General features: G+C 38.0%; 1 protein-coding gene across 2 annotated transcripts in view; it reads right to left on the bottom strand.

The window, feature by feature from the left end:
* The window catches only part of tspan4a (tetraspanin 4a), a 120,604-nt gene extending 109,200 nt beyond the window's left edge, over window positions 1–11,404 (bottom strand). The window contains exon 1 of one of the 2 annotated variants that reach the window (XM_018683418.2): window positions 11,287–11,404. The gene's annotated coding sequence lies outside the window, so the exon portion shown is untranslated. The remainder of the gene's footprint in view (window positions 1–11,286) is intronic. The other variant, XM_018683419.2, reaches the window with a different exon arrangement.
* Window positions 11,405–14,334: the final 2,930 nt, after the last annotated feature.

Genomic DNA, 14,334 nt, shown 5'->3' with positions numbered 1-14,334 from the left:
ATAAGCCTGTCATTACTCCATATTTTTCCTTATTGTCAACAAGTCCCATGAAAGAAAAAAAACAAAACCAACAGAGCGTTAGTCTGTCTCTCAGTACTTCTGTACTTCCCTGCACTGTTTGTGGCACTCGGCTTCGAGTCTGTTTCTTCCCACTGAAGACACGTCTTTGAAAATCTTTGAGAACAGATCGCAAATGTGGTATTTGATTTTTTAAAGAGGCCATTTCAAAAGCTGAGCACAATGGGAGTGAATAGTATATTGGTTGGGGACTATATTCAACAGCACCATTTGGTGAGTATTTACAGCAGGATGATGTACGTTAGATTGAAAATAACCTACAGTGGCTGTGGTGCTGTGGTCATGCACATGAGGGAACATGTCCCCCTCTATACTTTGGAGCAGTAATATACTTTTTGGTTGGAAAACTATGAAACTCCCTGGCTGTGGTTCCCAATCTTTTTGGTTTGTAACCCTTCAAAACAAAGTAATGTGTACTTGCAACACCTCACTGCTGCTGCTTACCTCTACCACTTTTGACCAGCTCAGACAAAGACAGATTTTTTTTCTTTCTTTTATTCCTGGAGAAGTAAAAGTATCAAGGAATTTACGAGAATAAAAAGAAAGATTGCAGGATGGTCTGAAAAATTACAGTTGTTATTACAATCCTTGCTTGTCTAACTAATTTTTTTTCTTCATTTGTCTTCTTTTTCATGACCTTGGTGCACAGAGGAATAAACTATGTCGGGCTTTGGCTGTGCAGGCAGCACTTGTATTCATTGTTGGTCTTTTCATACGACCTGTTGACTACAAGAAAAATGCTGACAGCTACAAACTTTCTCATTTAAAAAAGCAAAAGCAAAAAGAAAAACTTTCATATAAAGTGTGGTTGACTTATTTTCTCTGACTTATACTGAAATACTGAATATATGTGTGTGTGTGTGTGTGTGTGTGTTTGTATTTCACATACGTATTTTCAAGAATGTTTACTTGAATGTTCACTCCTTCCACTAAATGGCTCATTTAGCCCCCCGTGGCCAGCTTCAAAACTGCAAGCTGGCACTCAGGTGACTCCACAATCACCATTATTGACAGGGAGTAAAGAGGTTCTGCTGTGTCAACTATAACCACAGGAGTGGAAACAAGTGATGACACTACAAAACACCCAGCTGTCCTCTGTTAATAAGACTCCCTGTTATCACAAAAGAAAAGGCTCTCGGAGAAGATGGCATTAATACGTAGACGTGCTGTACACAACAGGATGTGCTGTATTACCTTTTGTTTCGAATATCAGACAGAATATGCATCACTATTAACTATTCTTTTGAAGCCCTAATGAATAAATGCTGGAGAATACAATCATAACAATCTGCTAAGAGTTAGTAATATGTAAACAATTCAAGGTTAAGTTGGGAATAATGCAGCCCGACCTAGTGAATAATTCATGAAGGAATTATCAAGTTATTAATGCAAGGTCTAGGATTTTCTAGTCTTTTTTTAAACATTACACAGTTTGTGTTTAAGCTCTTCACTTGGATTTTGATGAATAGGTGTAGAGTCCAAATCTGTACCAAAAAATAAAAAGTAAACATCATGAATGAAGTCCGGAGAGCAAGAGCTGGATGGGCAGGAAGAGGAGAAATGCTTGTCAAGGTTTCTCCAACACACTTGTGTCAGAAATCGTTGAGTCCCTGAAAGCTACCAAGCCTCTGTCAACAACACTTTTCAAACTTTTTCCGTAACGTATCCTCCACCGAAAGGAAGCAAACATTAAGGATCGGGTAACGTATTCCCCCTGACTTCCGACAGCTTTGTTTCCATGGCAACTAATCCGCAGCCTGTGGCAGTAAAGAACTACCTTGTGAACTTCTCAATGAGAACAAGTCACTGCGGACTATGGTGCGACAGACTGTGAATGTTAATTATATCGCAGACCTAGAGAGGAACACAACATGTAAGAGCAAAATGAGGCATTTTGTCCACAATCACCTCCCTCCTGTGTGGGTAAATGTGCCTCTGTCTTTAAGTATTTCAAAGGGACAACAATTGTGTCATTTTACCTCTCTTTGTGATCGTTTTGTGTCTCTTTGTAATGACTGTGCACCTCTGGGCACTTTGTACCTCTTTGTGGTCATTTTGCGTCTCTTTGTAGTTGTTTTGCAACCATTTGTGGAAGTTTTGCATCTCTCTGTGGTCATATTGTGTCCCTGTGGTTACTTCATGTCTCTTTGTCGTAGTTTGCATCTCTTTTTTAATTATCTTGTGTCTCTTTCTGGTCTACTTGCATCTATGTTGTTTGATTGTCAACAAGAAATGTTAACAGTCACTTCAAACAGGTGATCTGGTCCAGATGCCTTCTGATTGCTTAGGTCCTTGGGCCAGTATGGCCATTCGGTAACCTCTCTGTGTCTATATGATGGTAAATAAAGCGTGTGTGAGTGTGTGAAGGTTTGGCCAGAGTGGAGCAGACCTTACAAAGGGCACAGTAATCAAGACAACAAAGGCCTCTACATGAGGGTTAATTGCACTACTGGGAAAATTATAGCTAACAGGGGCTAATGACGTGTGACATTAGCCACTGTGAGCTGTTTTGGGATATAATTAGGTGAATCATCCCAAAATGGCATGTCAAGATATTCTAGTAGTCAATGTTCTTGATGTGACACCGCTTAAAAATGATACATATTGCAAAGAAAGCTCCAATAATGACAAGTGCTGAAGGGAAGAGAAAGGGTGGTATGGCTCCCAGCAGTTTCTGATAAAAATGAAAAGATTCCAGATTCAATACTCTCTTCTCACATTCAGGATTTTCTTGCTGATCAGGACAATGAAACAGTCCTGAGGGTTCAGCTTACAATACTTGTTTTCTTCACCAAAGATACAATCCCCTTATCTTCCTCTGAACTGAATTAGTATGTTTTTGTTTGTGATCTGCACAATGAACCCATGAATGCTTAATTGTGCTCTTTTTTGGTTTATTTATAGTTGTTTGCAAATGAATTAAAAATGATAAGCTGAACTGTTTTGAGGCAGCAATTATTCAAAGCCTCGCACTGACACTTCAAATCAAGTTTGTATTCAGTTTGCCTTCAGTGTCTTTTGGATTCTGACACGTGACAGTGAAATAAAGAGCGATGTCAAGACAAAATGGTGAAAATCACACATATGGTCCAAAGGAGCTGTAAGATTGAGACAGAACCAAACATTAGAAACACAGGTTTTAAAAGTGCAAAGCAGGGGGCTTCATTAGGAAATACAGAACTATAACTACACAGTTTCTGCTTAGCTCCAGCACGCTGACCAAACTTAGCAAAAAGAAAAAAAAGGGCACTGGACAGATCAAGACCAGAGCAGAAGTCAGAGTTCCTTTGATGTGGTAGAAAATCTTGACAAAAAGACAACAAAGAGTTTATCTCTCAAACTTGGTCTGAAAAGTAGCCATGAAGTAACAACTGGAAAAAGAAGTCACATGCCAACAGCCTGGAGACTCGAAAGAGTCTGAAAGCATGACACTAAATGATTGTAATTAACCCTATAATAAACAACAAACTGGACTTTTTAGCTGTAATGAAACAGCTGCATTATACAGAGACTGGGAGCATCACATATATTATCCCTATGTGAGCATTTTCGTAAGAAACAAGGCCTTCATTACTCTTCTTTCAGGCTGTGACAGCACATAAATGAAAGTTCAAATGAATGAATTTCTAAGAAGAACCAAAAGATGGTGTTGTTCATTCTTCCAAGGCCATCCATTAGATCCAGCCAGGGCTCTTTGTGAAATGTCATCCCCTCTCTCTCCTCAGCCTTTCCTATCTCTCTACACTGTTGCTGTAAAAAAAAAAAAAAAAAAGGCTGAAATGCCCCCCAAAAAATATATATAGATTTTAAAACATCAGTCCTGAAAGGTCCTATTTTTTTTTATATAGTTTTACATCTCCTCTCTCTTGCTTTGTTTTGTTTCTGTGTCTGAGTCTCTCCTCTGATTGACTGCCTGTTTTCTGAGTGATGTATGGCCAGGCCAACCACAGGTAACAGATTCTAGCGGACTGTAGTTTGGTAAAACTCACAGGTAAATTCAAATGTCAGTGGTCACCGCTGAGGATATATGTTTAGCTGTCAGCACTCACATGAGCTGATCAGACAGTCAAAGTCTGACTACACTGGACTGTAATATTGCCATCATTGGGAAGGCTGTGCAATGATACACTGGCTTCCTGACATCCACCTGAATGCCCACCTGGTGGTGTGTTGTTAATAAAGTTAGAAGAAACACGACAAAAAAAGGTTAAGGGTGGGCCATGCTGGGGGCAGTGACTGTATAGTTGTAACATCACAAAGTTACAGAAGTCCTGATGCTTGTTTAGAGCCACAGTTTCTGCGCATTTCAATACTCTCACAGTATTTATTCAGCACCTAGACCTGCTTTATAATTAAAAAAGACAGGGAAATCTCACTTTGTACAATACGTGACCTTTAGTCCCCACAGGACTTTAGGGTCATTGTGTAACTTAATGTTGATTTTGAAAATAAATTTTCTTACAGAGATAATATAAAAAATAGTATATTTTGGATCTTGTTTGCCTGACTGGCAGTCATACACAGCTTTGGTAATTGCCACAGCAGCAGTAAACAGACTTGAAAACGTCCCACTGTGACATCACCAGGCAGACATTCATGTCTATGAAGGCCTTAAGAGCCACTTTTTCTTTCCAACAGACAAAATTTCTAATTTACATTATTTGCAACATGAAATTATTCCACTAGGAAGTCTATTCACATGGAGACAACAACATCAGATCAAGAGAAAGCAGATATTTAATGACAGCAAACTTTTATGCTGGAATAAGAAGCTTCAGCTGATTGCATGGAAGAGCTTTCCACTTAAAAAGTGCATGAGAACTAGTCATAATACAAAATAGAGTCGCTTCAGTACTAGAATGTTTAAGTGGTTGAGTGGTTGAGCCAGAAAAAAAAAACAAGCTTGAATGAATCCCTTTCAAAGTCTCTGCAATGACTAGAAGATAGCTGTTCACAGAGGATCCCTATTGAGCCAAAGCAAACTGCACATTTTCAAAAAAAAAAAAAGAAAAAGAAAGAAAGAAAGAAAACATCCCTAAATCCAGATTTTACAAGCAAAGACACATCTAAGAAGAGCTGAGGCTGTAATTTCAGCCACAAACTGTCTCTATTTTAAAATATTTTCGAAATAAAGTTGGAAAAACAAAAACATTAAAGCTGTGTTCAAATTTTCATCATAAGATATTCTGTGTCAGTTATCAACTACAAATCCCAATTTACTTTGTATTCAGAGTGGCACACTACAGGACTTTATGGGGTTTGGGAACTTTCTGAAGGCATTGTACTTCAGATCTAGTAGACAGATGCTGTCCATTTTAAAGTCATGAAAATTGATTTTCACTGAGGTTATAGCATGATCTGCGTCCAGGGAGTCAGCCTCAATAAAGTTGGACTAAATCTATTAAGATCAGCTAAGACTGGCCACGAGTGGCTGCCAGAAATGGATGTAAATGAGAGTCAAGCTCTTACTTTGAGGTGTTTTCATTCATTGTAGGCTGCTGTTCAGGCAGAACTTATAAACTGATAAAAGAAAATATTTGTATCAAGAGACAGTGCAACAGCTTTGTGAGATATCTTAGAAAAGGGAAGGCAAAGATACCTTTAACCATACAAATTAAACTGCACAGGAAATATTTTGATTTTGTGGGATGCCCACATGTTTAAAGAATTCACCATTCAATGTAAAATTACATGTTATGTAAAGATTAGTTTGCAGTTGCACCACCAAGAAGGCTAAAAAGAACCAGTTATGTACAGAATGTAAATGCTTGCTGCTATTTTTATCTCCTACAAAGAAAGCTAAGGCGTCCAAACAAAAACTTAAATACAATATATGGCTGTGTATGTCAGCGAGGAGGAGTAAATTATGGTGGACAGGGGAGGAAACATCAAGAAATGTAGTGAGGGAGAGAGAGAAAAAACTCTGCCTTCCTTGTATTTTCTTCTGTGTTAAACTGGGCGTGAGACTGGGAGTCAGCAGCAGTAAAAGAGTGTGGTTGTGGCTTGTGGTTTTCACTAGGCGCTAACATCTCAGCAGTGTGCTCAACAAGGAGGAACAGAGGGGACAAAATAGACCCTTCAAAATGTAAGAGGCCATGTTGTTGCCTTGCATCCTGAGAGGACACTCTGAGAAATAAAACAACTACCATGTGTGACATCAAGTATTTGCAGTTAAATGCAAATTATCGTTGCTGTGACTATGGCTGTCAAACACACTCCGCTTTGATTTCCCTTTCTTACTGTTGAGAGCAGCCTGAAACAAATTTGTTCCCCACATAACCCATATAGAGACAAGGTGCATTTCACATAGCAGCCTGATATCACCAAATAGTGTATGAATAACACGCCAATCATTTCACATGATGTCACTACACAGTTTTTGCTCCTTGCTTGGCATTCCACATCACATAATGTGTCTTCTAACTGACGCTGAACTGTAACCTAAACAGCATTAAATAACACTAGAAAAATGAACATGCTGTGTTATTTAAACGCCATCCCGCACAGATATATTGGAATAGTAGTAGCTAAACTAAGCTAACTGCTTGTTGGCTGTAGTTATATTTGACAGACCAATATGAAACTGGTATTGATCTTTATATCTAACTCGCTGCATCGAAGTGAATATGTGAATTTTCCAAAATGTCGAACTGCTGCTTTACAGTAATACGACTGTCATTTTGTTAAAAGCAGGGCTGGAATTTAAAACATTTAGAAACTTGGATGTGGAAAATAGTCTGCCAGGATATTGATTCCTCACTACACCAAATCAAATGTGAAGATGCCCTCCAGGCATGTTTAAAACGTAAAAAATAATAATAATAATAATAAAAAAAAGTCATCTATGAATAATAATTTGTGTCTAACATGGAACATTTACTCTATATTTATGTATTTATTTATGTAACCCAATATCATAAATAGCAAATATGCATCATGGGAGCTTTAAAAATCTGCATAGCAGATGACACCCTCTGTCCTTTGACCCTTAACTCCTTCTCCCACATTGGAAATGCCAGAATCTATGAATATGCAAATACTATTATTTCAAAAGTTTTACTACTGGATACAAGATGTCTCCTACTTCCCCACTCTCAGTGTAGATACACTAGAACTTTCAAGTTTCCACAACACAAAGCTGCATACATACAATGTTTGTCTCCAAACTAGTCGTGATGCCACACAGCATGCTTTAAAAAAAGATTTCACAATAATATTTTAGTACAGTCTAGTCTACAGTTTAGACCTGCTCTATATGAAAAGTGTCTTGAGATTATGTTTGTTGTGATTCAGTGCTATATAAATAAAATTGAATTGAATTGAATTGAATGATTTTACGTGCACATGTTAAACTGAGATTTAAGGTGAGCACAGAGAAACTTTCCCCTCAAGATCAAGATAAATTTGAAAACAGCATTCAAGCATCAACCTCTGCACATACATCATTCAGCACACTGAAGGTCAAACATCACTGTCGAGGAACAATAAGTAGAGCATACTGTTGAGTAGGAGGGGACTTACAGCCTTGGCTCCAGTTCTTATCCCATGGTATGTCCTAAGCAACCACAATGTAGCTGTTTTTGTTTGTTTGTTTTTGTTGAGGTAATGGTTGAAAGAATGGATGCCACATTTGACCTATACAGTAAATGAACAGTGTATAAAGAGGTGTAAAGAGGTGAAACAAGAAACTTTTCCAAGAAACGTGGCTGGAAAAGTTAGAGTAGTAAGTAGCAAGTATTTAGTGAGTAATTGAGTATGTGATGTAAGCCCACTGGTTGGTCAGTTTTTGTAACAAACCCAGCAAAAGCCATGTGCCACTCATGACTGTCCTGGGTGGCAGTATTCAATCAAAATACATTTTGAATAGCCAAAATATACCATGGACATACATGCTAGCATACATGACACACTGTAAACACTTAAAAACAGAAAATTAATGTGTACAGTGGTTGTCCTGACAAAAATGAATCTAGTATTCTAACTTGTAATACTGTGTTTTGTTTTTGTGTTTTAAATGTTATATCCTATGTTTTCTGCTACCATTACCTAGTGTAACCCAGCCAAACAATTAAAGTTTAATCTCCCTGTATCTTATTTAATACTGGTCCAATAATTAATTTATAAAGGCCTTATCATACTTTGTAGTCTTATATCAGCTGTGGTGTAGTGTGCTTATAATTAATGGTCTGCAGTTTAGTATCCCCCTAAGGTTTATCACACAATAAAGAAATCTTCTTTCTTTGTTTCACCCTCAGTTTTTGCTCCATCTCTCACTGCATGCAGATGCTGCAGAAAATCTAAAACTGGACATTCATCCTCCATCATCTGATATTATCTTAATCCTGATCTCCCTAAAGATATGATGTATTTTTCATTTCTATTCTCATACATCCCCTTCTGCAAAGGCAGGAGTGAAGATCAGAATCAAAAGCTAAAGAAACACCCTACACATTGTATTTTCCTTATATTCAGCATATAATATATTAAATTGTGCGCTTCTCTGCTCTGCCTTCTTCTGGGAGGACTGAAGAAAAGTGGGCTACCAGAACATGAGGGTGAAAACTGCAGACATAAAATATACTGAGGGAACAAAGGGAGAGAGGACTGGTTTAAATCTGGCAAAAAAAATGTAGTGAAGCAACAGAGAACTGAGGGAAAATTGGGTGAGTGAATTTAGAGCAGAGCAGTGAACGCACTCACACACCTGCAGGCAGCAGTACAATGCAGCCTTGTTATATCCACCTTCAGTAAAGCCAGTGTTCAGGGCAATTATCCAGAGAGTTGCCACACCTAGAGAAGCCCACAAGTCAACCACAGTGCTGTAGTTGGACAAATAACACCGGCTGTGACGGTTAACAAAAACATTCGACACCTCCTCTCTCAAACATATTTTCACTTCTTGCATCAATATAGCTAGATGCCATATGCACTGGAAAGCTGCAGCAAAAACACAAACTCAGAATGAAAAATCTGTCTATTGGCAGCAGCTTTGGTCTTGGGCAGCAAATGTAAACAGTGGGCAGCTGCCAACTGTCCAGAGCCATCAGTTCATCAGCTCAGCCATGCTGAAGCTGATGAAATGTGGGAGGACATGGGAAAAGGAAGTTGCCTCCTTCTCTTTGCTGTCTCTGTGCACCTCCTGGAATGTGTCAAGGCAGTCACAGACTGTCACTGTGAGCTGGAGAGCGCAGGAGATTTCATGAGCAGCAGTCATTAGGTTATACATAGAACATGAGCTGAGTTTATTTCTAAAGAGAAAATGTGGCCTTAAAGAGTTTTATTCTGTTTGATTCATCAATCTGTGACGTTCTGTACAGTTCAGGAGTCATTCAGTAATATAATTTACATCTCAAATTTGTGCCTGTTTTTTATCAAAGTCTTTTTGTCCGTCTAATTTTTTTTACCACATTTCCCAAGCTACAGCTAACAATTATTTGCATTACTTAAATCAGGGCCGATCTTTACTGTAGTTTATGGATCAGGCACCACCCTGATGTAATAGATCAATATTATTTAGTTTTTTAAATCAATGTCATGATAGTTACATGCAGAGAGGAAGCTGTTGTACAGATTTTTACTTTAGAGAAAGTGCAGTGCTATTTATTTATTTACGGTATTTAGTATCCGTAGATAAAGTTTAGGTATGTTAGCTGTTTTTGGTTGAGAAAAAGTCAGACTGGTGCAAAGAAAGCAAAAAAAAAAAAGGCTGTGACCATCAAATGTTTCATGTTTTACTTTCAGTGCAACACATTACAGTTCAACAGCACCACAAACTATACATCCTCCAAATGACCAAATGGTTAAATCAGCACCTCTCTACACCAGTTTCAACAAACACTGAACATTATAAACTTCCTGAATGTAGTGTTTATTACAGAGTTGTGCTTAATAAACTGGGCACTGTGTATGTTACTTATTTCTGTAGCTGTATAGACGTCTAGAAAAGACCTTGCACTAACCAGCAACTCCTAAAGGAAGGGTGTAAGCTTATAGTATTTGTAGGTTTAGTAGAAAGCACAGTGGCTTCACACACACTGAGAGTTTTTCTAGCTGAGAAAAAGTCAGAATGATGCTTCTTATTCAAATGTTTTCTAGCTATATTGCTTTCTGGTCTATTGTGGTTTCTGTCAGTGCACATAAAATGGCATTTCTCACTCTATGACAACACATTTCTCCATGAATGACTGTTGAGAATCAGCACAAAATGTAGAGTCTATAAAAAAAACCTTTCTGTTTGATTCTGCGTGACTGATGCCAAAAACTGTTGTTTAGCATTGATGTTTTTGGACAGCTGCAAAATTTTTTCTGCTTTCAAATCCCGCTGATGCAACAATAAGACAAACACACCACAAGATAGCAAAATGGGACCAGGAATACAAGGACCATCTCCTGTTTTATCATGTTTTTAGGATAGATTTCCCTATATAATACAGCTGTACTGCCTTCATTACAGTTGAGATTAATTTTTAATGTGCCACATGTAATATGGAGCAGCTTCATCCGGGCGGATTTCAGACCTCTGCTAACCTAACATAAGGGCACATTGTACGGCAATGAATTCCACTGCACTTTGCCAGCCAGCCATGGCTTTGAGGAGTCAGTGAGGCCTTAAGTTCCTGAAACCCCTCCAGAAGAAAAAAAAGAAAAAGAAAAAAACTGATGGGAGGGCATAGCTTGAGGAATGGTTGGTATTTTGAAATGTTGTTCTTCTCCACAAGTTTATTTCTGTCTTTCATCGAGGTCCAGGGATACGTTTCCCAGCAGCCAATCAGAGAGCTTCGTTCTCACACATCCACCACATTTCCACAATCACTACATTAAAACAGCTGACTGTATGGACAACACACTGATCAGTATTAACAGAGTGGCTTCATAAGCAAATCATACAACTGGTGAACACTGAGCTCAAGTGTGATTAATGTAATCCCTCCCTTAAGTAAACCAAGTGCAACATTCATTAACCAATTCACACAAGATAAATGAAACCAGGATGTAGTTTATCCCTTCTAATTAGACAAACTCAGCCCACAAAAGCTCCCTATTTATCAAAGTTAAATCTCTAGAACAAGGTCACCGACATCTGTGTTGGAGGCAGAATACAAAATCAAAGAGAAAAAGTGAGGAGTAGAGAGGAGAAGTCAGAAACAACAGCCCTGTTAGTTGATACATCTCATTTGAAGAGTAAAGAAAAATGTGAAAATGACTTACCACTCACTTATCTCACACTCTGCACTCTCTCCGGCTGTCCCTCGTCTTCCCTCAGTGTATGACAAAACTTCCCAAATTGTTTCTTTCCACGGGCTCTTTCTCTCTCTTTCTCTCTCTCTCTCTCTCTCTCTCTCTCTCCCTCTCAACATGGATGCACATGTGACTGTCACTAAACTGCCAAATAGCAAAAAGGTGGCATCTAGTGGTGAGTCCTGCACATCGACAGCACCAAAAAGTAATAATCATCCCTTGTTTAGCTGTTGGCCCCCTGACAATTTCCAAAAGTAATTTATAGGCTAATTTGTCCTGATTCAGTGGGTAATTGAAAAGCAGGAGCTGATGAATACAAATAGCTTTTTACGATAAATACAAATAGTTTTTACTATCCATACACACTGAGGTGCTTTAATAGCAAATTCGTTTTCATTAAAGTAACCAAAAGTAATGTTTTTATCACATATTTATGAAAACCTATTTACGCTGCTCATCATATTAAAGAGGTATTTAAATCTGCCTTTTTCAGTAATATGCAACGCAATGCAAATTAAAAGAAATCAAACAGGACTGTTATTTGGCCTGTGGCTGGTTTTAGCATAATGCTGTTTGAACTTATTCCTTAGTTAGGAGAGGTTAGGAAACTTTTTAAATAGAAGAATATTTTTCAAAGGAGAGTATTTTTTATTTAGATATTTCTTTGAACATGCCTGGAAGGGATCTATGAAAATACAGCACAACAGGTCACTTCATCATGTTTCAAAGCAAAGATCAAATGATCTTGCTTCTTGTAGAAAGAAGACTTCTGTTTACAGGCATGCTAGCAGCTCTATGACACTGTACTTACAAGTCAGCGTGCTAACATGCTGGTGTTTACCGCGCTCAGCTGAAACCACAAATGTCCACCTCATGTCCAAAGTCAAGAGATTAAAGTCAGTAGGCTACATCACCAGGGAAGCCTTAGTATATGTCCAGAATTTTGTACTAATCAATCCAGTAAATACTTTACAGGATACATGAAAACTTTGACCTGTTGGTGGAGCTACTAGATCACCTCCTCTGGGGCCCTGCACTAAATTTTCAGAGCAATTCATCCAGTAGTTGTTGAGATATTTCCGTCTGAACCAAAGTGGTGAACTGACAGACACTTTAAATCCTTAAAGCCAGTGTGGCTAAAAATATTTCACTGTTGTTGCTCACTAGTGCATCATCTGTATAACATGGCTGGGTGCTTTTGGGTTTTACAGTGCCCCAAAGTAAAATAAATAAGTTTATTGGTTGCAGAGATTGGCTTGTCAACAAGAAGTCAGCAGTTTTTATTGTACATCTGAAAACCAAGTTTATACTGAGCCTGAAATTATAAATATTGGTGGGATAAAATTAATGGATTTTTGATATTTTAAGGGTTGTTTGATGGGTAGATATTAAGGATAATAGTGCAGGGGAGAAATTTACAGGGAAATACAGACACAGACATGCAGCTTAAGAAATATAAGGCAAACTAAATTTAAAGCTGTTGAATACAGGCAGGAGCTGGAAAACAAACAGGTCAGACAAGTATGCACATGGTTGTGGTGCATGTAATGCAGGAGTGCAAAGACTGCTGGAATAAATAGTGAATGGATAATGAGTTACTCTGTTTACAGAAGTGGGTTAATTTTGTGAAGGCCCGGCTCAGAGGCTGTAGTAAATAAGGAGACTTCACAGACGGGTTATCTAAAAGAAAGGGCTTTTATTTAATAGAGATTAATGTTGAATTGAACAGCTCAGATCAGCAGGGAAAACATGCAGCAAGAGAAACTCATGATAAACTACACAAGAAAATCCAACCAATATTACACAAACTACTGGGCTGAGGTGGGTCTTGTTATTTACACTCCACCACATTTCAGAGGGAAATATTGTACTTTTATTCCACCTCATTTAGTTGACACATTTGTTTGTGTAATTACTGTTTTGGCTGGATTACATAGCGTCTAGCTGAGGCCTCTCATGACACATTTCAGATGTCTAGAAAGAGAAAATACCATCCAATATTTCACAAAACAGCAAAGGAAAGAGAAAAGTACAAAAAACAAGAACCATTTGTGTAGCAGAACATTCTGTTTTTGTCTTTCCTCTCCCATTAATCATTTCATGACCCCACTGATTTATCTTGTGACCCTTTGGAGGGGCCTGATCCCTAGACTGGGAACCACTGGACCAAACTTATTAGGTGACCATATATAAAGTAGCAGAAGTAGCTCCAGCTTGAGCGGCTACAACCATAAAATGCTGCATACACACTGATGCAGTATTAGCAATAACGTCATATATAAAAAGCTGATATTTATTAAGTACATTTTCCTGAAAATACTTGAGTATGATTTTGAATGCAGGGCTTGTACTTGTAATGGATTATTTTGACACAGATATATTGGTATTTTAACTTAAGCAAAGGAACCTGCAATACTGAAACACACTACACACACACACACACACACACACGAGCACACTACACAATAGTAACACACATACCTTGACAGAGGCCCTGGAGCTGTCACAGTATTTTCAGTATGTTTAGCCTTGTGTGTGACAGTGAAGAGATGTTGTGTGTTACTGCGCTGTGTTTATTTTACACTTCTATGTAAATTAAATGAATACGGTCATCATATCATTTAGTGTTGCAGCTTTTTCACAGGAACTGTTTTTAGACCTAACATGACTGATGCAATGTTTCATAAGCATGATGACATGTGGGAAACTGTTCTGATGTCTGTCATGTATTCTACACAGTGCTAACACAGAGAAGTATGATTTGTTTATGTATCAAGTCTTAACTGCAGAAAACAATTTTCAGAGATTTTTCAGAGGTAAAATACAAAGCCAAGAGTAAAAACAGGCCTAGAAACTTAAATTACTCTGATAAAAGCAACAAAAACTGAGAGATCACATGGTTAGTACATCCTAACTGCACTGATGGAGGCCTTTGTTTATTTTTACCTTTTAGACATGGAAAAACATTATGCTTTTTGAAATAATTCAGGTAATAATCAATGCCTTCTATTTATTATT

This window comes from Lates calcarifer, linkage group LG2 (assembly GCF_001640805.2).
Source record: "Lates calcarifer isolate ASB-BC8 linkage group LG2, TLL_Latcal_v3, whole genome shotgun sequence".
Lineage (NCBI taxonomy): Eukaryota > Metazoa > Chordata > Actinopteri > Centropomidae > Lates > Lates calcarifer.
The sequence above is the reverse complement of the archived record's forward strand: the minus strand, read 5'-3'. Positions and strand labels throughout refer to the sequence as shown.